Source organism: Cupressus sempervirens, chromosome 10, assembly GCF_028749045.1.
Source record: "Cupressus sempervirens isolate cs-2001-9-10 chromosome 10, ASM2874904v1, whole genome shotgun sequence".
Lineage (NCBI taxonomy): Eukaryota > Viridiplantae > Streptophyta > Pinopsida > Cupressales > Cupressaceae > Cupressus > Cupressus sempervirens.
In genome coordinates, this window is record NC_143127.1 from 521236752 (window position 1) to 521262257 (window position 25506).

Here is a 25506-nt window from a genome sequence, read left to right on the forward strand (position 1 = left end):
AACTAACTATGAAATAAAGTGCAAACAAGAGAGGGTTTAGAAACATAATCTAATTCTAAGTTCTATTCCAGGATGTGAGAAATTATGAATATCTTTGTGATTCTACTAGGCTTGATCTTGTCATCAACTACACTAAGCTAGCGCAATCTTCTAAGGTAAACTGAAGGATTTTTAAATTATCACCATGACATCAACACCATCTGTAGATGCATATCAATGAGCAAGTTTTAATTGAAGTTAAGCTTATGATTATGCCAGTCAACTATGCAAGGAAAGCTTACAATCAACAAGTAGCTAGTGGTATGGTCTAAGTGAGTTCAACGAAGACTGATTACAACTACTTTCTTCCAAGTAACAACTTAAAGAAAATTGTAAAACAAAGCACTTAAAGAAAATTCTATTCTAAGTGAGGAATGTAAGGAACCATACAATACTCTAAAAATGTCCATAAGTATTCACCATGCAAACACAACAATGATTATAGAGCAGTTTTGGCAGTATATTAGCAACAATTCTCCGAAAAATCTCCCTTACAAATGAGGAGAGCAAGCTGCATATAGGGAACTCTCGTACAATGAATGACCAATATTAAATTAGAATCAATGGCCCAGATTTATCTGCCAAAGCCTTAATTCTGTTACAAGCATTAAATGCTTGACCAATTACATGAGGTTGCCACCTTGTAGGCCATTAAGAAAATAACAGTGCTCTTGTAGACCAAAGAGAAAATAGGTTAGGTAGAAGCTTATAAAAGGAGGCACCAATTAGTGCATGAATAATTGCCAGCTTTTAACAAATCATTTTTTAGAAGATAATTTCCTTTGACATTTTCCATTTTAGCAAATTCCATGAATCTGGACATAATATTGTTGAGCTCTTTTATGGGAACACTTGGGATGATTTGATTGGTTGAAGATGAATAGGCAGCACCTTAGCATGCTTATTTATAGACTTGATCAATCACTAGGCAAGGAGGAAACATCTCTTGATACTCAAGATTATCAAGCCCTTCAAATGATTGAGATGATTCATTCCCAAATTGCTTCATCTTCATGAAGTCTTTCTATCCCTTGAAACTCTTCACCTTGAAAATTTCTCATTGCCATGACCTTGAACTTGTGGTAGTGATGTAAGTGTTTCATGTAACAAGATCGATCCAATCAAACTTTGGTTTCCAAAGGAAATTCAAGCTTGATAGTCTTCTCTATCTTACTTAGAGACATGACTCTTTCTCATTCAGAACTTGTTTCTTGATCTCTATCTTGAATTTGCATCTCCAATTTGATCCTTGAACTCAACCCATCCTCTTGCACAAAGTCTTGAGCATGATTCTCTCGTCCCCTTGATGGAACCTTGCCATAAAACATCATTAGTTAGGCACCTTATATCTTATCTTAAACCACAAGGATTAGTATTTAAGGGATCAAGCCTTCAATAAAGATATTCAATGAAGTAAAAAATGCGAGACTTCTATCTGATTTCCAAAATCTGATTTTAATAAATGAAAGAATATTCCATACCTAGATGATTCAATTACTATTCCGATCTTCATTCTCTTTTAATTTTGAAAACAAAAGAAAAAATTGATGGGGAAATCCTATCAAATTAAGTTGATGTTTTTAATACCTACTTTACTGAGTTTCCCTTGTCCTTGATGTTCCCTCTCGTCCCCTTGTCCTTGATGAGCGGTAAAACATTGTTTTATCTTCTTTTTGTCGCATTTAGGTTTTTAGAAAATCAATACTGATTGCATTTAGGTATTTAGAAAATCAGTAATGACATATCTTAAGTACTCTAAATTGCTGTAGAGTCTAATGAACAAGACTTAACACTATTTTCCAAGATGGAGGTCGAGCCACAACTAGTCGTGCTAAGCAAGGATGCACAAGCACGGTGGACTCCTAGATCTAGACCCTCTATCTCTCCCCTAGTTTTTTACTAGAGCTGGAATGAATGAAAGATCCCTGATGGATCTCTGCCGCTAATCTGCTGTAGCTTTATTATATTTTTTCTTTTTAATTTTCTTTTTCCTGTTTATTAAAGTTTTCTTGCAGAACTAGACGGAAATGCAGAAGAGTTTGTTTGTTTTTGCGTTTTTGATGATTATTCAACATAGAAATGAGGAGGAGCAAATGATATGAAAAGAGTTTGAAATAACAATATGCAGCAAAATCAGAATTGATACAAATCGTACCAGGCAGATCTCTGAATTATAGAGCCAAATAAAGGATCCGGTACATTTTCCCTAACAATGACACCAAACTGGCTGATGGAAAGGACTGTGAACATGCAAACGTCTGCTGCTGATTATCCGACTCTCTATATTTCAAAGTGCTGCAAATGGCGGCTATTTCTGCAAGGCTCACTTTCCCATGTACCAATAATCGTGCCCAACTAAACAATACTGCAGACCCAAGCTGAAATGGCATCCTCCTTCCCTGATAACAGCTGATACCACTAAAAATTCCAAGACCAAATACTGCTGAGGGTTACGTCCCAGCTAGTAAATACCCAATGCTGCTGAGGGTTACATCCCAGCCAGCAATTACCCTGGGGTTTGCGTCCCAGAATGCAAATCACTCAAGCAGAGCAAATCTGAAAAGAAGTGTTTGAAAAATATGCATAATGATGAGAAATGGCGCCCATCTCCTTATAACCCCTTGCAAAGCAATTTGAACCCTAAAGTGACCCCCAATTGGCGTTGGCTATAAAAATGAATTAAATCTTATTTTAAAGTGACCATGTCACTAGAAAATGACCTTTTCCACCATAGTAATAAATCCGCTCACCGAATTGCCCTGAGACCAAAGAGGAAGATTTAGAGAATTTCAAGACCTTTCCAACGAGCTATCATAACATGGGATACACATCCAGATGAGGCCAAAATTCCCTTATTGCTCCAAAATGGCTATTAACTTAGCCTTATTTAAATATTAAATGCTAACTTAGGAAATATTAAAAATATAACCCAAATAGCCACAAACTGCCCAACTGACTTCACAAACCATAAAATCATCCTATCACCTGTCTGTGACTGAAGTCGGAAATCAAGGATCCACTGGCAGTCTCATCCCTAAAATCTAGGGATGCTCCTAAAATTTAGGAAACAAGCCCTATCCCTCTGAAACTGAACCCAAAGGGTCATCTCATGGAAACCTAGCCCTGGGCATGATCATACCTCCTAAAAAGTAGGAATGAACCCCATAAATGTAGGAACTGCCTCCTAAAAACAAGGAACGTCACCCAACTAATCAATACCCACCAGAAAACCAAGTCCCCAACACTGAATAACCATACTGGGTCTCTATCCAACCCTGTCAGCCTACAAGACCCCATAATAAGGTAACTCACATGTCTCTGTTAGACTGAGCTAGAGTGGGGACATGACAGTCCTCCCCTCTTGGAGATGCTTGCCCACAAGCAACTGTAATGCAGGATGCTGTAAAATGCTCTCACCCTCCCAGGTGGCATCCTCTATGGGAAGATCTCTCCATCGAACCAAATACTCTCGAATCACTCGGCTTCTCAACCGCCGTTCCCTCACCTCAAGAATCTCATCAGGGACCAAAATCAATTTACCTTCCTCATCCATAGGAAGCAATTCGGGTGAAACTATAATATGCTGTCCAAGGGCCTTTTTCAGGCAAGATACATGAAATACATTATGAACTTTGCTGCCATGTGGTAACTCAACCTCATATGCAACCTCTCCCACTCGCCTGAGTATCTTGTATGGACCATAAAAACGTGGTTTGAGCTTCTCAGCTCCCCCCCTTATTAGGATGCTTTGCCGATATGGTTGTAAACGCAGAAAGACCATATCATCCACCTCAAATGCCCTCTCAATCCTGTGCCTGTCAGCGTACATCTTTTGCTGATTTTGGGCTTGCTGCAAATTCTCCCTAAGAGATCTCATGACATCCTGGTTCTCTTGTAACCAATCTTGAGCCAAGGGAACTCTACTGTCACCAAATGCCAAATCAGTGAAAGATAATGCCTTATATCCATAGAGAGCTTTGAAAGGCATCATGCCAATGGACATATGATGCGTAGTATTATAACAATACTCGCCCAAATGCAGCCAACACACCCATGCTTTTTGCTGCCCTGACACATAGTTACAAAAATATCCCTCAACCCACTTGTTAACTATTTCTATCTGCCCATCCGTTTGAGGGTGGTAACTAGTACTAGGTGTTAATAAAGTACCAGCTAGTGTAAAAAGTTCCTGCCAGAAGGAACTCATGAATCTGCTGACCCTATCACTCACAATGGTCTTGGGAAGACCATGAAGTCTAAAAAACACCTCCTTGAAGAACAACTCAGCCACCTGCGATGCTGTAAAATCTAATGCAAATGGAAAGAAGTGGGCATACTTCGTTAGCCTATCCACAACAACATAGATGCAATCTTTCCCCTGAACCCGAGGAAGACCTGTAATGAAATCCATGGAGATCCCTGTCCACTTCTGTTCCGGTATAGGCAAGGGCTGCAATAATCGCGCTGGGTAGGTATGTTCCGACTTGTTCTGCTGACAAGTCATACACTCACGGACATGGCGTAAAACATCATCTTTGAGACCCTTCCAAGAGAATCTCTCACGTACCGCCCTATAAATCTTACCATATCCTGGGTGTCCGGCTGTAGGAATATCATGGAGAGCATGCAAAATTTGTTCCTTCAACTGAGAACCCGAAACAAGGCAAACCCTGTCTTTATAGTAGATAATATCATCTACCACACTGTATCTGTCATCCACTATCAATCCCTCCATAATCTCACAAGCATGCTGATCTTTGGAGTATTCAACTAAAAGTTGAGCCTTCCAATCTGCTGAAATCTCGCTCAATGAACATAGGGCAGCCAATGAAGGTTTCCTAGAGAGTGTATCAGCCACAGTATTAATCTTCCCCTTCATGAATTCTATATCAAAGTCATAAGCCTGAATTTTGCTAACCCATTTTTGTTGTCGATCATTGAGCTCTGTTTGATTTAGGAAATACTTCAGATTGTTATGGTCTGTTCTCACCACAAATTTACTGCCAACAAGATACTGTCTGAACTTGGCTAACGTATGCATAATAGCCAACATTTCCTTATCATAGGTAGAGTACAACTTTTCATTGTTTTGCAACTTCCTGCTCTCATAGGCAATGGGGTGTCTATTCTGCATCAACACCGCTCCTATACCCAAGCCGGACGCATCATACTCCAGGACAAATGGCTGCGAGAAATCAGGTAGTGCCAAAACGGGGCAAGTACTCATAACCTCCTTGAGTCTATCAAAGACCCCCTGTGCTTGTTTTGTCCATCTGAACGATCCTTTCTTTGTGAGATCTGTCAAAGGTGCTGCCAGCTGTGAGAAACCCTTCACAAATCTTCTATAATAAGCACACAATCCAAGGAACCCTCGTAACTCAGTAATGTTCCGAGGGACAGGCCAATTCTGAATCGTCTGAATCTTCTCTTCATGCACCTTCACCCCCTCAGCACTGATCACATGACCCAAATATAACACCTCCCCCAATCCAAACTCACATTTGGAAAGCTTAGCAAATAGAGACTGACTCTCCATTATGCTAAGTACCTCCCTGGGTCCACCATCTGACGCTGCCCTCAAAATCACCTTCTGCCCGCCAGAAAGGAACTCTAATTGCATACGGTGGTGATCAATAATGTAACGCCCAATACCCTGTAACCACTGCATGCCCAAAACCACATCATAATCTTCTATGGGAAGCACATAGAAGTCATCAGTCAAAGTATAATCTCCCATCTGAATACTAAGCTGTGGAATCCGCTTGGTACAACCCAAAATGGCACCATCAGCCACCTTCACTCCAAAACCACCAAACTCCTCGTACTGTAAGCCACGCCTCTCAACTAATTTTTGATCAATAAAGTTATGCGTAGCACCTGTGTCTACCAAACTGGTGATCCGCTTACCCTTAAGTGTACCTTTCAACCGGAAGGCATGAAACTTAGGATAACTGGAGAGGGTAGCCATAGCTACTTTAGCTGATGCCACAGGCTCAGCGGTGTCTAACTCCAACTGTGTCGAAAAATGCTCAACATCCTCTGTATTATCCTCAATATCAGTATCAGGAACCTCCTCATCTCCTAACTCAGAAGTCACCTCAATCAAATGAACCTTTCCTTTACCCATGCAACGGTGTCCTGGTTCCCATGGTTCTTTGCAGGAAAAACACAACTTTTTCCTCCTCAATTCATTGCTCGTCTCCTGATTCATCCAAGGAGTTTTAGATGAGGTCCCTCCTTTGTTCTGTGTCGTATTGGCCTTCTGTGCAGGCCGTGAATCTCTAAATGGTTTCTTATCTGCCTGATAAGAAGTGGGAACAGTATCCAATCTCAATGTCACATCAATAGCCTCCTTAAGAGTAGCTGGTTGGAAAGCACGTACCAATCCTTTTAGTCTATCCTGCAAACCCTCAATGAACAACATCACACTACGTTTCTGGGGCATATCTAGTACCATAACTGCAATATGCTGGAACTCATTAATATAGGCTTCTGCATGACCAGTTTGTTTAAGGTGAGCCAACTCCTTGTAATAAAGTTCTGTATCCTTACGGTCAAATCGTGCAATGAGTCGCTCGGTGAACTTAGCATAGGAGTGAACTAAGGCGTGATCCTGGTTGACCAATCCATGGTGCCACCAATCATAGGCAATCCCCTCTAAATGCAACATAGCAAACTAAATAGCCTCACGCTCGGGCATGGGCCTCAATGAAAGGTATATGTCTAGTTTGTTGACCCAAGCTCGTGCACTAGTGTCTCCTGAGCCATTATATGGGGCCAATGTAATCTTCCCAGTAGCTCTATTGAGGTCATAATTCTGCTGCTGTTGTGGTAGTCTATTACCACGATCTCCCCTGAACCTGGTTGTATCTCTACGCTGTGCACAATACTGGGGAAGAGGGAAGATGTCCCTAACCTCAGGAGGTAGAGCTCTCCACTCAGCTGTGGCCGTCAAAACTGACTCCTGAAACCCCACTTCTGGTGGTTCCACCTGTGCTGGCCGTTCACCTGGTATGAATTGGGGAAGCAATGGCCTATTCGTAGTAGGTGTACGATGGCGATGCCTCCTACTGGAATGAAGGGAGCTCCCAACAGAAGAATGGGACTGATGGCTGCGCTGACTACCAGCCACTGAAACTGATCTACTTTGCTTGCCTCTGTGTCCACCCATCTCCAAACGCTCCAAGGTATTCTGTAACCTGTCTAGAGCCTGAGCGATCCTGGGCTGAGTAGTCAATAGGGTCCGCACCATCTCTCTTTCTTCTGCCTCTATAGGCATGCCGTCGCCAGCAGCACCCTGTGCCTCACCCATAGCTGGTATCTGTGCATCTCTGGCGGCCTCTGCTTGCCACTGGTTCCTCCTGCGCTCTTAGAATCTGTGTATTTCTCCACCAGGATGCATAGATTTGTATTCAATCCACCAACTAGTGACTACCCAGATGCTGAAATGATTTATCAAAAACTTTTATCCAATACCCAGATGCCAAAATCTGTTGTGACAATTTCTCACAAACCCTACAGGCTGGCAAGATGTAAGCTCTGATACCACTAAAAGATCCCTGATGGATCTTTGCCGCTAATCTGCTGTAGCTTTATTATATTTTTTCTTTTTAATTTTCTTTTTCCTGTTTATTAAAGTTTTCTTGCAGAACTAGACGGAAATGCATAAGAATTTGTTTGTTTTTGCGTTTTTGATGATTATTCAACATAGAAATGAGGAGCAAATGATATGAAAAGAGTTTGAAAATAAATAACAATATGCAGCAAAATCAGAATTGATACAAATCGTACCAGGCAGATCTCTGAATTATAGAGCCAAATAAAGGATCCAATACATTTTCCCTAACAATGACGCCAAACTGGCTGATGGAAAGGACTGTGAACATGCAAACGTCTGCTGCTGATTATCCGACTCTCTATATTTCAAAGTGCTGCAAATGGCGGCTACTGCTGCAAGGCTCACTTTCCCATGTACCAATAATCGTGCTCAGCTAAACAATACTGCAGACCCAAGTTGAAATGGCGTCCTCCTTCCCTGATAACAGCTGATACCACTGAAAATTCCAAGACCAAATACTGCTGAGGGTTACGTCCCAGCCAGTAAATACCCAATGCTGCTGAGGGTTACGTCCCAGCCAACAATTACCTTGGGGTTTGCGTCCCAGAATGCAAATCGCTCAAGCAGAGCAAATCTGAAAAGAAGTGTTTGAAAAATATGCATAATGATGAGAAATGGTGCCCATCTCCTTATAACCCCTTGCAAAGCAATTCGAACCCTAAAGTGACCCCCAATTGGCGTTGGCTATAAAAATGAATTAAATCTTATTTTAAAGTGACCATGTCACTAGAAAATGACCTTTTCCACCATAGTAATAAATCCGCTCACCGAATTGCCCTGAGACCAAAGAGGAAGATTTAGAGAATTTCAAGACCTTTCCAATGAGCTATCATAACATGGGATACACATCCAGATGAGGCCAAAATTCCCTTATTACTCCAAAATGGCTATTAACTTAGCCTTATTTAAATATTAAACACTAACTTATGAAATATTAAAAATATAACCCAAATAGCCACAAACTGCCCAACTGACATCACAAACCATAAAATCATCCTGTCACCTGTCTGTGACTGAAGTTGGAAATCAAGGATCCACTGGTAGTCTCATCCCTAAAATCTAGGGATGCTCCTAAAATTTAGGAAACAAGCCCTATCCCTCTGAAATTGAACCCAAAGGGTCATCTCATGGAAACCCAGCCTTGGGCATGATCATACCTCCTAAAAAGTAGGAATGAACCCCATAAATGTAGGAACTGCCTCCTAAAAACAAGGAACGTCACCCAACTAATCAATACCCACCAGAAAACCAAGTCCCCAACACTGAATAACCATACTGGGTCTCTATCCAACCCTGTCAGCCTACAAGACCCCATAATAAGCTGACTCACATGTCTCTGTTAGACTGAGCTAGAGTGGGGACATGACAATGAAGAAGATGTATTTACTTATAGTTTTACAAACAATTTTCTATTTTAAATTTGCTTCAAACTATCAAGCTACCGACCACATAAGGATGCAATTTTGTACCCAATTTGTATTTAAATCTATCTAGGCCTAGCTTGTTTTTATGCTTACTCATTTACCGACTCATTAGATGCATCTCCTGGTTGGAGAAATATGCATTTCTATTTAAATTTAAACAATTTATTAAGTTGCGGAGTTTTTTGTCGAGAAGTTGTCAAGTAATCACTGATTTATGTTTTTGGGACCCTTGGCAAGAAGTTGCGGAGTACGAGTTTTTCAACCATGGTTAAGACATTCTTAAAATCATAAGGAGAAGTTCTTTGAGATCTAACCAGAGATCTAACCAAGCCTTAAATCTAAAATTAATTAATATAATTTAAAGTATGCAAACTGTATTTTGTTCAATAGGTTTTTTTATTAAATTTAAATATCTATTTGATTATGTTTTTGCCTTGGATGCAAGTGTTTGATTCGCGCAAATCAAGACTTGCAGTAATATTTTTAGATTTAAAATTGGTAAAAGAATTCAAGCATAAATTGAGGTAACTTGTTACTGGGTAAACAACAACCAGTATTTGTATGAGAAGAAAGATTGAAGGAATACACAAGCAAACTCTCACAAAAAACATGGATGCTTAGTACTAGCTAAAATAGAGGCTAGCAGATCTACATCAACAAGAAATACTTAAGCAGATGCATGACACTTGAATAGTGTAAATAAATTCCTAAGTATACAAAACTACTAAGAATGAATCATAATTGTTAATTGGGAATTTCAATAATTCAGTCCATTTTTTTAAAGCATTAAATATGAGAAAAAAATAACTTGTATTGGACAATAGTTTCTACAACATAAGTCTAGCATCAACTCTTATTACAAATTTTCTGCTGAAGGCATTGATGTATAAGCTTAGAGCTATCAAGAGGCAGCTTTAATGGATAAAATATTGATTAATATTCCCTTAATAACATTGGTTAAAGAAATCCTATCCCTATGTATTGAGAAGAGGAGAAACAACCTGAAAGCAATTTTAATCTACAACAATTAATAGAATAATATCCTAATAATGGGCATCTATTTGCTTTGGAAAGTAACAAATTTTGCCACTTTAGCTACTGTCAAAAATCTAGAATAATTTTTGACTTTTAAACTATATCATGTTTTGGAGCCTAAAAAATATCACATTTTTTGTGTAGCCAGTGAAAATTCTTAAAACCTTATTAGTGATGAAACTCATGACTACTAACAAAACGATTTTTTGAATATAAAACTTTCAAAAAGCAATATATTTTGGGTCTCTTCTTAGCATTCCTTGAAAAAACATTCCAGTTTAAATAGGAGCTTCTAAAAATAGAAGTGTTCTGTAGATTGGAAGGATTATTTGTTGATTATTGAAACCTTGACCATGAGATTATGGCTAACATTCAAAGTTGATTTTTTTTTCATTTTGAGAAGTTTTGTTATGGCAAAACCAATTAAAAAGTACGATTGTAGGAACTTTCAGATGATGGAGCTAGTTAAAAAGTAGAATTGTTGGAACTTATGGATGCTGAAGCCATCACAAAAATGTGCCTAATACCTGTCCTTTTAACCATTGGCAGAGATAATTTAACAATTGCGACTTTTTGATCATAGGAAAAACTTTGAGTGGGTTCTCCACCTTGAAAGTGCTTTAAAATCAAATGTTTCTTGTGCTTCTATGAGCCATTCACCACCTTTTCTAACTTAGTAGATCTTTTGGTTGTCTTAGCCACCTAAAAAGTGCACCTCACCTTACATTTTTCACGTGAGTTAGCTTGGGCATGGATCACTAATACTCCTAGTGCTTGAGTACATTTTCATTTACCATTTGCCTCTTCTTTGTTGGAACTTTGCATTGGCCTTACAAGTCCAAATGACATGAATATCTTAAGTCCTCTTTTCTTTTAAGGTGGTCGTCTTGCATTCATCACATTGAAATAACTTTGGGAAAAGCTTTAAGGATCATTTATGTGTAAATGTGTTTCTAATTTTTGAGCAAGCTTTTAGCTTGTCTTGTTCTTCTTTGAAGTTGACACGATTTGTCTAAATAGGTGCAATTGTGGATAGAGTTTTATATTGGCATAGCCACTAACAAAGAGTAACATCTTGATGCTTTCTTTGTTGGCCAGGTTTCCTCATCCCTCTAACTTTGTAATTTCCATATTGAATTGGCTTTGGCACTTAGATTTTTTGCTCTAGTTTCACGTAGACTTTTTGTCATAATTTTGTAGAATCGAGTTTCACTTTGGCACTGTCACTTGAGAAATGCCCCCTTCTAAGACTTGTTTTTTATTTTCTTATGCCAGTGTGTCGTTTGAATGTAGTATTAGAGGGTTTTATAAACTATTTCCAAAACTTCTCTTTAGATTCAAGCCTTTGACATCATTTTCTTTGACTTTTTTTTTGAGCCTCCAATAATTAGGAACTTCTTCATCTCTTAATTGGCGTTATGTAACCTCAAGCAATTGGCAGCAAAAGTTAGTTTAAAAAACATCTACAACTTCGCAACTTGACAAGGGAGGAACTTAGTTGACATTGACAACGTTACAATAAAGACTTGGTTTAAGGCTACAAGTTTGATTTGAGGAAATAATTTGTAGAGGTTACCAATAATCAAATCTCTTTTTGGGACCATTGGGCAATTTTTTTCTTTTACAAGTAATGGGCCAAAGCCTAAATTAATTATTAATGTGTTAAGCTCGAGTAGACTCGAACCTAAGACCTTCCACATGAGAGGCTTACAAGTTAGCGTTGTGTTGCAGGCTCTTGCCTAACAATTAGACAAATTTGAGCCATAAGAGAACTTAAGAATTTTATTTTTTTGGGAGTACAAGTGACTATTGTCTTAGCTATGGGCAATAGAGTCTATCTTATTTCAACATTTAATTTAAAATAGAACAATAACTAAATGAATTACATGAAAGGAAAAAATTTACAACATGAAGAGCACAAGAAGCAAAACTCCTACATACGTAGTGATAGAAAGGAACAAATTGACCACACAATCATTAATGGGTTGGGAAAAGTAGATATTCCTTTATTTGAGTGGGGCTGTAATCTTGTAGCTTATATCTTGAATTTTCTTGTATTTTGACGAAGTCCCAAGATTTGGGTAGGTAAATAAAATTATGTGTTAAAACAACACAAGTTGGTTGATTTGCATTGGTTATAGGAAAACTCAGACTCGACAAAAAACTCGGCCAACCCCAATTTTTTTGGAAAACTTGAACTCGCATCGTCAAAAAAATTTGCAATGAGTCAACATTTTTATCGAACATATAAAAATATATAATTTATTAAAATATATAAAAAAAACACATACACCAAATTTGTAGAACGGATATTGATTTAAGATTTCCATCATATCTAAATCAATGTTTTGAGTTAAATGCATAGCAATTAGAACTTAACAAATTAACGTAGAATCATATAACAAAAACAAGTGCAACATTTGAATAAAATTGAGTTCAATACATATCAAAGTCAAACTCCATAAAACAAGTACAACTTCTCAATACATATTAAGTTCAAGTTTTAGTATCAATGAAAACTAGAATTCATAAATTGCATCTACAACTAAAGCTCTAAAGAGAATTTTTCCTTTGGGTGGGTGGTGCTGAAGTAGTTACAACATCTTTAATAGGTGCCTCAACAGAAGCCTCTAATGGATGGCCAAGCTTATGTTGCTTCTCACGTGCTACCACTTCTATATCCTAGTCATCTTCCTCTATCTCGAACTCAACTAAGTGATCATTAGTCAAGAAAGGATTAATATCTACATCCACATCCAAATCCATAGTCACATCCACATCCACATCTACATCTACATCATCACCATTAGGAGCAACAACCTAATTTACTGAATATGGAACAATGTCGTCTAAGTCAAATGCTTCATGTGAAGCTTGTCCTTCATCTTTTTCTGCAATCAAAGGTTGTACAACACATAGACCGAGTCATTCAAATGCTTCTGATTCAACCTATCTCTCTTAATTGTGTGAATGGCCTTGAAAATGGTGTAGTTGTTCTTACAACTAGAAGCACCACAAGGCTGTGATAATATTGAATGGAAAGCTTTTGAAGATTAGGTGTTATGACACCATAATTTGCGATGTTTTCAAATTTTAATGTAATAACTAGATTAAATTAATTAATTTAATTGGTCCCAGAATTTGGAGTTCTTTTCTCTACCATTTCGGAGATGTAAGATCTTCCCTATTTGGTGAATGTAGTTTTAGTGGTTCACAACCTAGGTCTGCTATTGGAAATATCACTTTGATATTTCACTTGTGCGCCAGATCTTTTGATTGTTTCATTTGGAGATTGATTTGTATCACTCTGATTTATATTTGCTTAGAAGTACTTTCATTGTCTATAAATATATTTGAGTCATTGGATTTGGCGACAATCATCTGGAGTTCTGCCTATCATCTAAAGTGTTATTATCAATTACTTCTGGCATCTTTGGCATGTGACATTATCTTTGGTTCCACGCGATTTGACATTCTATTTGTCTATTCCTACGAGTCCATATTTTTGCTTTATAATTCCTAGCATGTGTTCCTCAAACTGAACCCTTGTCGCACACCATCGTGTCTTTTTGTTCCAAACATTCCGCACAACAACCCCCCTCCAATCCTCACGTACACCCATGGATCGTACACTCACTAGTTCTCCCTCACCGTATGGGGGCAACCAATATCTCCTTACTGTACATGCATCTCCAATACCGTATGCCCTCTAATAGACTTTGCCCTCATTCTACCTATGGTCATTTAGTCTATTTGTCATACGACCTACTTCAAGCCTCCTCTCCATAAACCCCATTAACACACTAAATCAAGTGCTTACCCTCAGGTGTTGCTCTTGGGTACTTTTCCGCCCTCATTCTACTGTATGGTCATTTAGTCGATCTATTGTGTGACGTGCTTTAGGCATCCTCTTCATAAACCTCATCAACACACTAATTTGCATACTTTCCCTTAGGTGTTTTACCTCGAGCATTGCCCTCCAGTTCTTCCTACGGGTGTTTTCCCTTGAGAAAATTCGGTGTGCCATTGGGAACATTACATAATTTTTCAACCACAGATCTTCAATGATAAAAGATGCCATTTTTATCGTGGTAAAGATTCCAAATAAACTTAATGAGCTAAATAAATTGTATAATAAAATTAAACACATGTTCTTTTTTACTTGGATGCAAGATGTCTCCCCTACATTTGCAATAAGGTGAAGAAAACAATTGCCCATCGATCTCCTTCTTATAGTTCTGTAACTCATAGTGCTCATCATCAAAACTTATCTTTGAATAAATGTGTCCAGGCCAACCTAAACCTCTATATCTTCTTTGAAAGTGTTGGAGAAGTAAAACTTGGGGTTCAAGTCGTAGGTAGCAACATGAATATGTTGGATTTATCGGTTCTACCTTTGATCAATCATGTGCGATATGGGTCCATATTTGATATAATTTGACCCATACAAGTGTTGAATGGCCTCTTTAGCCCTATCCATGACTTCATATGGATACCCCATTGGGTTTTTATTGCTCTGACACTTGAACAATTTTTTTAACAAAAGTCCGCAAATTGCAATGTTTGAAAATTAAATAACAAATGATCAATCAAGGTTTGAAAACTTACATTGATGATCTTCTTTATCTTGGGAAATCTAACATTAGAAACAACCTTCACAACCCTCTTTGCTTCAAGCTACTTGGCATAAGGACCCTCCAACCATCTGTCACTTGCTAACATCGACTTCAGGTTAGGCCAATGTGGCTAATATGTTCTATATAGTGAGAAAATTAGTAGCAAAATGTGTGACCCCCCTAGTTGCAAGAGATCCTTACCTTTAGTGTGCCCTCCCATAAGACTCTAGACCCATGTGTGGTTGTAGATGTACATTTGTGATATTCCTTCCATCTTCAACCATCCTCTCCACCCAACTCAATTTTCCTATGTAGTCAAGGAGAAAGTCAAGACAATGGGCATCACAATGGCTGCAAACTAATTTTGGATGCCTAGACATCAAAAGTTTACTAGCTGTCACATATGTAGCTATATTATCAGTCACAATATAGATGATAGATGACATTACTTGTGCCCACTTCCATCACCACCTCATCCAACATGTTGCACAAAGTCTCTGCATTTTTCACTAGATCAAAGGTGTCAATTGATTTTAGAAAATACTAATTGTCCCTTTGAAGCAACGACAAAGTTGATGAATGTTCTGTCCCTGTCATTTGTCTACCCATTAGATATAATGGCATAGCCTTTTTGTTCCCAAATTCTCTTTTTCTCTTCCACAAGTCGATGAGTGTTTTGGACCTCATCTTGCAACAACAATCTACTCACCTCATGATGACTTGGGGCCTTGAACCCCTTATCAATCATTGTTATTGCAGTGACCAATTGATCCCATTACAGACTACATAAAGCATTGAAAGGAATATTGTTGTAGTACCAAATCTTGCAACTGCCAACTTTGTCTTGTGGTGGATCTCTTTGTTCCATGTAGTGCCTTGCAATTTGGGTTGAACACTAGGAGGTGTTATGTGGAGCAAAAAAATTTGATATACACCTACCCACATTTCGCAATCCTCATATTCATGGCCTAATGGAAGAAGAAGCTCCTGTACTTGTTGTGACCTTGTAGAACTAAAATCTCACATTGGGGTTGCCATTGCCTCTACTATCCCTCTTTTTTCTTGTTTTCTTTTGTGCATATGCTTCAAGTCTTTCTAAGGCCTCCCTCGTAGCCTCTTTGGGACAATGGTATAATATCATGGCACTCGATCTTTGCAAGGTGATATTGGAGCCAACTTATGCACCCAATCATTTGTTTAGTGCATTGGTTACAAGTCACATCTCCTCGATTTACTCTTGGTTTCCCATGTTTCCATAAACTATTCCTTTTTCTACCACCAACCATCTTGCACAAAAATAAGTAGAACATAGCAAAAATTTGACAAGATAAATAATATTACATGTTTGAAACCCCTTTTACATTAGATATATTGATAACTGAAATATATGACCTCAAAATGACTTAAAATGGCATCCAAAAATATCCCAAACTCATGCCAACAACTTTTCAAATTACCTAACAACACCAAATGACTATGTAAAACTAGTGGAAAGTGCAGAAATCACGCCCAAAAATCTTGGCATATTATTTTGTATTAAATAGTAAGATACAAATAACTAATAAGTATTTTGTAATATTTTTTAAAATTTTAAATAATAGTGTTTAACAATATTAAAATTAAATATTACTGTATTACAATTTACAGTAATACAGTATACCTTTGTTTATATTATATTACTACCATTACTGTATTGAGACAATGGCATACAATATTTACTGTAATACAATAATAATTAATTTTTTTTTTTGATGGAGATCATCCACAAACAAGTTTTAGGTACCCAATATTGGCCCACGCATGCCTGAAACCTCTTTGGCTAAAAGCCAAGTACTAAGGAGCATCCACGCTGCCAAATTCGCCTGGGGCACGATCACGGCCTCATCCCTTATGATGTCTTCGAACCTTGCACTCAGCAAGACTTGATCCTTGGTGGGCTCTTTGTGAGCCATTCAACTTCACCAATAGACCAAGGGAATTTGAATATTATAAAACAATATAATATTAAATACTCTATTATATTAGAATGGTATAAAACTACTATATAATGAAAAAAATTTAAATTTACTGTTATTTTCATTATTATAATATTGTAAATTTGTAAATGTATTTTGAATTTTAAAAAATTAAAATAATTTTTGAACTTACGTCAATCAACGCAAGCTTGGTTTGCTAGTTGCAACTTTGTCTCAACATGTCGGTTTCAAATTTTCAACAAAGACCACATTTCACTAAACCCTACAACACTTGGTAACATTGTGTTTTCAACATTCTTTAGATAAAATGCATCTTTTCTTCTCTCTTCCCGCTGTACTTTCTTTTTCTTTTATGTTTCGGTTTGTGTCACATAAAAAATTAAACTTTTTAATGATAAAATGTGAGTATAAATAATGAGTCATGGGTTACGTTGGTTTTGTCGCTTGTATTATGACAAATTTACTGCATGTTTTTGCGGAAAACAATGCCGCAATTTTCTTAATAAAAATTGCCCACAAGTGTTTGGGTGATTAAATAATTTTAGTGAATGCCTCATGATTTTTAAGCATTTGTTCTAGATAGTCTTCTTCCACTAACAATACTCTTTTGAGTAGATGGAGCTATTGTGTTTCCTTTTCTAGTTATCTGGCAATATATTACACATTTGTGGGAAAAATGGTCTTTACATATTTGTTTCCTCCTCTTCTCTTGCCATATCAGCATACTCATCCTTGAGTTTGGTTAAAGCATAGCCCTTCAAGAAAGTTGAATATGTTGAAAAATTTCAATAACTTCCCCTAGACTCTCTAATTCCACAGCCAATATCAATTGTGCACCTTGTGCTTGCAATTCTTCTTCATTATCTTCATCAATTGAATTTCCATCTAACAATTTGTCTTGCTATGATTCTTCAAGAAAAAGATCATCATTGAAGTACATATGTTAAAATTGGTCCAATAAAGAATCAAATGCAATGAAAGATTAAATGAATTTAAAGCAAGCTCACTGATTTTTTGGACTTATCAGGAGGAAAAATTAATTTGGAGAAACTAAAATATACAATATCCCATCTAGAAGTGATAGAAAAGTTATCTTGGTTTTAATTCCTTTTGCCTCCATGAAGTTATGATGGAAAAATTGGAAAATTGAGAAAACACTAGAGATAAGGAATCTAGACATGATGGGTTGATAAATATAATCAATTCTATATACTTTTGTTAATTCGACAAGAATCAATTGTAATGAAAGAATAAATGAATTTTAAGAAAGTTCACTGATTTTTTGGACTTATCAGGAGGAAAAGTTAATCTAGAGAAATTAAAATATACAATATCCCATTTAGAAATGATAGAAAACTTATCTTGGTTTTAATTCTTTTTGGCTCCATAAAGTTGTGATGGAAAAGTTGGAGAAGTGAGAAAAAAATAGAGATAAGGAATCTAGATATGATGGATTGATAAACTGAATCATATATACTTCTGTTAATTTGAGAAGTCCTGATGGAGCCCAAACTTCCAAGGTTTTGGGCCTCCATTTAAATGATTTTTCTAAGCTTTCTATCCTATATTTCATCTCATAATAGTGCTATGAATATTTGATTATACAGCAACTGTTCTAGCCATTGGTGCTGGGCTCAGTCAATTCAGGTTTTCCATCAGCAAATGCACATGAGCTTCAGAAGTGTCACATAGATCTCTCTAGAAAGTTGGAAATGATCAACCTTCAGCATGAACCAAGTGGAAAAGCCTTTGTATATTTTGATGCAAATCTGGAGTTACCAGCATGACATTTACATCAGTCAATTGTGAAGGTTCTTACAGCCATAAATGTTGATTTATAAATCTGCTGAAAGGTAAGAAGTGAGAGTTAGAGAGTAATTGAAGAAAACTTGTTGAAGAAATAGAAAGACAATATAATTCACAGGAGAGTTACGGACAGTCCAGAGTTGCATATGGAATCTAATGCTTTATAAAACAGAGACGAAACCTGGTATATAATTTGATGATGGCTAAAAAACAACCAAAGATCAAGCAACCTTTCTATGAGAAATGGAAATAAATACATACAGAGATATATCAGCCTCAAACAGATGACATTAAATCAGATGGATGTTATCACTATGATACAGAACTACTTCAGGTTAGAAGAGAAAATTTCTACATGCTCTCAGCTGTTGGTAAGTTACTAAAGGATTTTATTCCAAGGCTTCGTCATTTACCATTTGATGAAGCCGGAAAGGGTCCAAGGTTGTCATCAGTAAATATCTCGCTTTCAAACTATCTTCATCGTGCCCAAGATAACCTCTTTACCATGGGCAGAGCAATGCGACCACAACCTAGAATGAAGAGGGGAGATCAGTCAAAGATGTTAACACAAACTTTTATTCGACTATGTAATTCTTACTGGAATCAATGACATAATAGAGATTGGAAGTCGTTAGATATCAGAAGCATGGAATATTAAATATATGAGCATTAGAAAATTTCAGAAGCCTGGCCAATTATTTTGAGCGATACACCTCTAGATTGAGTCGGTTTGAAGAAATTGATGAAAGTAAATCCATGCTTCAGAAATATTGTGAACCCAAATCATTAAAATCGACAAAATGTTATCCCAATCAGTGATGATATACACCAATTTCATGAAGTTTTCATGGTTCTTTAAAGTCGCCGGCGGTGTCTTCCCAAAGCTCAGAATATTGGAAATTCAGAGCAAAAATAGTGAGTCTTCGGAGGCATATTGAGTGTGTTTGGGGAAGAGTTCCAGGATTGATCTTTCAGCATTTATGGAGGAGTGTAGTCTTGTTTCGGGCCATTTCATCAACAACGAGAATACTCCAACTAAAGGCCAGATAAACCAAGGAAAATAAATATTCATATTCAAAAGATATCGATGAAGGCCATTGTGAATTTTGAACAAAACAAAAGATGCCTTATTTAATCATTGCCAGAATATAATTATCTGAAGCGTGTTGAGTAAAGGATTAATAGGCTTCGAGGACAAATAAGGAAGTTATAAGAGAAGGCCCGCAAAGATATATGGAATTACAAACCGATGAATACCTTATTCAAATCATCACTAATCTAAAGTAAGTTAAATTTATTAAAATAATATGATTGAAGAGGTGCCGGTATAACTTAGAGAATACTGATATGGGACACAACTTTTAATTTGAAAAGTCGTATCTTATAAAGGAATAGATATAAAACTTATGTCAGTTTTGAAGAAGGCATATTTGAAAGACATTCATATTCTAAAAAAAGCATTTTATATTACTTGTACGGAGGGGTAAGGAGTTTAATACGACTTTGTAATATAAATTCAATTATTTTATTTTAATAATAAAATAAAAAGTCCTTTGCTTATTTGTAAATGGCATGGAGATATAAATTGTAGATGAATCGTCCTTTGTAATTTTTTTTTTTAGAATTTTATATACAATTTAAATGTCGGATAAGTGGACACGGTCATTTAGCATCTTAAATGTGACCATTAGAGATATAGTGAAATATTTAATTGTTTCTGTATATGTGTCCAGTTTGTCGCCCTATCAAAGGAGTTAAAGTTCAATCTGGACTACTTTAAGATTGCATAATATTTGGTCTGTCACATCTTGATTATTGAATTATTGACTGTTCAAGTGCATAAGAACTTTATGAAGTTGTACGTAAAAATTCATCAAAGTTGACTCTATTGCCCGGATGAGCAGAGGCACTGATCTTTCTATTATTGAAGTCAAAAAATCTATATATTCCTCCCTGCAAGCATCAAATTCATTATAAAAAAACCTTATACAATTCATACAACTCAAACACTCAGCATTCAGTTTCATCGAGTTTAAGGACCTTGCTAGTCGGAGAACTCCACAGCTTAAATTTGCTTTAGAAAAGCTCTGAACCAAGTGATTAGGTTCGAGGAGAAGGTCTACCCACTTAGGTGTAGCTGAGCTTGAAGTGTAGGGGAATCAAGGTGATTCTCGATCGTTGGCCAGAACTGATTGTGGAATCCTATCGGAGAAGTAGGCTCTTGGATTTCTAATCTACAGTTTTGGGAACCAATAGATTGGCAACTCTGTTGGGGAGAGTTGCTTGCAACAGGCATTGTGAAGTTACCTAAAGTTTCAGATTTCATAAGACCAGAATCATAAAGCAGTTGTACTAGTTTGATTGGAAGTGTACTCTGCTGGAAGTAAGAACCCAAAAGATCAATACATTCCTCGAAAGAGGTGGCAACTCTATTCAATGATGTTTTAGTTGGGGGAGAAGACTCAGAAGGAAATGATTTCATTACCTAACATGGACAATATGTACTATGATTAGGAAGCGGATCTATGTTACACCATGGAGGAAGTAGACATACACCCCCTGGATGTATTTTTCAATTTGGAAAGATATGAAGGTGAGACATCGGCACACTTATTTATAAGGATGGTGGATATTTTTTGGGAAGTACCTTCAGACATCATGCCTTTGCACAAGGAATTGATAAGAAAGTTTCGTGAGTTGGGAATCTTGCCAAAAGATCCCGATTTGATGCTTCTCTTCCAAATATTGCATGAAAGTTCCAGTTATATATTTCCTTTGGATGCATTTTTTCAACTTAGAAAAGCAATAAGATGAATTTGTAGTACAATTTTTAATGAGAATGTTTAATGTGTATCAAGAAATACCTTCACAATAGAGACCTCCATCATCAGATCTTCTCAATAGGATGCGGGAGTTAGGCCTCTTATATGATCATCAGTTTCTTAACTTTCTCAAACTTATAGATAATGAACTAGTTGTAGAGGAGAATGAATTCAAGACTAAAGTAACATAAGAGTCTAATGATATTTCAGACTTAAATGAAGAAGAAATTTTTGGAGAGTCTGAGGAGGAATCCGATTATGATGATACTTATATGCCTTCAAATGATAGTGAATGTGAAAATGAGGAAGAGGATTCTCTAAGTGTGGAAGAAATTTCAGCCTTGCTAGATCTGGAATATCAGAAACATATTGAAAGAAATGCTCCAAATTTTTTCTCAAATCACCATGGTGAGCAAGGTGATGGATCACTGCATTCTAAAGGGGTACTGGATGAAGGAGATGGTAATTCATAGGAATCATATAGTGAGGATGAAGTAGAACTGCATACAATGTATGAACATGGGGAAGTTTCAGAAGATAATGTCGATGAAAACATTAGTCTTGTTAATGACAGATTTTCTAATCTGGACGAAAGCTCTCATGATAGTATGGCTGAATTCTCTATATTCTTGAACCCATTGTTCAAAGAAGTAATAGAAGATAGGTCTGAATTTTCTGTGTTCTTGAATCCTTTATTTGAGGAAGATTTCCCATGCAACCGAATCCATCAGCACCATGATGAAGATAGAAGGCCTCATGATAGCTTTGAAGATGATGAAACTCAAGATATGAATGAGGAGGTGTATTTAGCAAATGAGCCATGCACTAGTTCATGCTATGAGGAGAGGTTTTTTCAAACATGCAAAGGAGATACAAAATCAGATATGTGTGAAGAGGAGATTGCATTAAAGCATGGTGCTGAAAATTTCCAAAGTATCCTAGCTGATCAAACACTTGGTCAAAGGGAAAATGTACTTCTAGAAGATAAGCCATTCTCAAAGCCTTGTTGCGAAGAGAAACAATCTTTGAAGAATGGGGCAGATTGTGTAGAGAAGGGCATTCAAGATGTTTGTGCAATTGATCAAATACATGACTATGGGGATCTTCTATTCAGCAAAGACCAAAAAGCACATGTTGATTTCTTAAAGGCTAAACAAGAGTTGGATGCCAAAGATGACATTGACGAAAAAGAAATAGAAAGGCATACCATGATCAACAGGTTCAAAGTATTACACAATTAGAATAAGGAATTCGATAGAGGAAAGAAGTATTATTCACTTTTTGGGGGGCATGGGGCCACTCGATTTCACCTTGCATCATTAAGCATGGATGCTTGGTCTGCTTCTCCAAAGATAGCTGGAATCTTATTATGCTTGCAAGGGACATATGTCCCCAATGTCATCGGTAAATATTGTGTAGTCGACAGGATGTATGTCAGTAAATATTGTGTAGTCGACAGGATGTATGTCGTCGGTAAATATTGTGTAGTCAACAAGATGTATGTCATCAGTAAATATTGTGTAGCTGACAGGATGTATGTCATTGGTAAATACTATGTAGCCGACGACCCCTTCAGGAAGGTTCTTGTTATGTAGCCGATGAACCCTTTCAGGAAGGTTCTTCGGAAAGTATATAAGCACTCTTCGAGATCATTGTAATGATCATAATAAGCATAATGTAATGTCTTTGGCATATGTGAATAATAAAAGGAGTATTGTTTTTGTTCATTGTCTGAATGCATTAATCTATTTACCCCATGCAGTAAACATTAGGCGTCGTTGCCCCATGAACTTGGAACAAAGGAGGAATGAAGACTAATGCCAAATCAACTTAACAAGGATAAAAATAAGATAAAGGGAAAGAATGGAGTACGCACCGCACAGGAAAATTTAATTTTAGCACAACAGGCCGAGCGTAGACGGAGGTTTCCGCGGATTGCCGATGGACATCAAAGCATTGAGGAATTGTTGGAGGAAACTCGACAGCAGGTGGAATTGGTGAAAGAAGCAAGGGAGGAAATTTTGAACTTGTATTCGTTGAGGGAAGAGAATTAACTCGCACGTTTGGGAGTACCAAGGGAGCACGAGCGTGGAGTGAACTCTTCGTCTGTGATACACTTTTGGAATGGACAAGTTCGCTTAACGAAGACCCTTTTCACCAAACAACAACTATTGGGAATAAGACGACTACCTGAAATAGCGTCAATGTTAGAGTACAGAGCGTTGGTGCCGGAATACAAAGCGTTGGTGTCGGGATACAAAGTGTTGGTACTAGAGGGTAGAGCGTTGGTATTGGAATACAAAGTGTTGGTGTCAGGATACAAAGCGTTAGTACCGAAGAGTAGAGCGTTGGTGTCGGAATACAAAGCATTGGGGTTAGAGTGCAACACAGTTCCAGTGTCGCAGTACCGAACAACACCCATATACGAAATCAAGTAATAATGGCAGGACCAAAGGAGAAGTTGCCAAAGTTTGATGGTGATGAAACGGCCGATCCAATCAGACACTGTAACACATGCGAAACAATTTGGAGGGTGAATGGCACAACAGATACAAATGAATGGGTCTGACAATTTTTGGCAACCCTAAGGGGAGTAGCAATTGATTGGTTCGCCGATACAGATCCCCAAAAATTAACCAATTGGGACAATGTTAAAAAGGAGTTTACCATCGAATTTCAACTACTGCGAGACAACAATGAGATCGTAGCAGAGATATACAACACGAAACAAGGAAAAAATGAAACAGTTCGAGTATATGCCAGAAAATTAAAAGACTTAATAAACAAGATGGAAAGTAAGCCAACGAATGGGCTGCAAAAGAGATGGTTTCTTGAAGGACTACATCCAAAGTTACGGAAGAAAATGAAGATTGTGTTGCCATCATCATACACTGAAGCATACAATCGAGCAATAAACTTAGAAAGTGAGCAGAAACCAAAAAAGAAGAGAAGTAGCTCATCCAATTCAGATGACGATGTGTCTTGAAAAGAAGAGCAACGATGACGAAAAGGGCAGCAAGAAGGTCCGAGCTCTCCAGAAGAATATGAGCCAACTGATGAAAGAATTTAAGAACAGGCAAAAAGAGACATAGGGAAACGACCTATGGTGCACGGAATGTAAGACAAGTCACACGAAGGGCTCCTGTCCAAAGAACCAATTCTGTGAGATTTGCTAGATCATGGGACATTCCACAAAAGAATGCCCCTTCAATATGAAAACAAGAGGACCTCAACAAGTGCTCTTGACCTAGGAGGCTTCCGCATCAGGAGGGAGCGGAAACACTAGTAATGAGGGTGCCACGTCGGGAGGATATAGAAATAATAGGCTAGGGAAAAACAACAACAATGCCAACAGTAATAATGGAAGCTGCAGCCGAATTCAATACGATGCGAATGGCCGCTTGATGGTACAATGTCGAGCATGCAATTTGTGGGGCCACTTTGCCTGAGACTTTACAACGACAAATGCACCAAAGTTGTTATGCAGATGGTGCAGTCTTGGAGATCATGAAGATGCCAAGTGCCCAAAGTCAGGAGTGAATTTTATCACCATCGGAACGGATGAAGAGGAGGTTTTGACAATCACAAGGAAACAAGCACAACTATACCCCGACCCGACGAAAGAAAAGAAGAGAAGGAAGCGCAAACAGAAATTGAGAAAGCAGCACAGGCAGAAAAAGCACACTTGAAGAACACTATTGGTACCTCAGCAAGGAACTACACGGAACAGAACATCATTAGGCAAATATTACAAATTGAAGTACCAGTCAAAATAAATGATCTGCTGCTCACAATGCCTCAACTCTAATTGGCACTCGCAAACATAGCCCCAACTACTAAATTACCAGGAGAACAAGGAAGGGAGGAGGAAAGTGGAGCAAGTGCAACGGACGGAATGAAAAAAGAAAGCGGAGCAAGTACAGCGGATCCAATGCTATTAGCCCTCACATCTGGATGACATCCAGCAGTCATCGAAATGGGAATTCTTGGAACTATTCAGATAGACACAATTGTGGACGGAGGTTCAAGGGTAAACGTCCTACTAGAAGATATTTGGAAGAAGTTGGGGCAACCGACATTGTGGCCACCTACATTCTAGTTGCTCACGACAGACCAGCACGGGATCAAACCGTTGGGAATCCTGATGGCACAACCAGTGACTATTGGAAC

The 25506-nt window shown here is 37.7% G+C and overlaps 1 protein-coding gene across 1 annotated transcript in view; it reads left to right on the forward strand.

Moving 5' to 3' along the window:
* Positions 1 to 25506, forward strand: part of LOC149534936 (phosphoribosylformylglycinamidine synthase) — a 290247-nt gene that overhangs the window by 175351 nt on the left and 89390 nt on the right. The gene's annotated exons all lie outside the window — the stretch shown is intronic.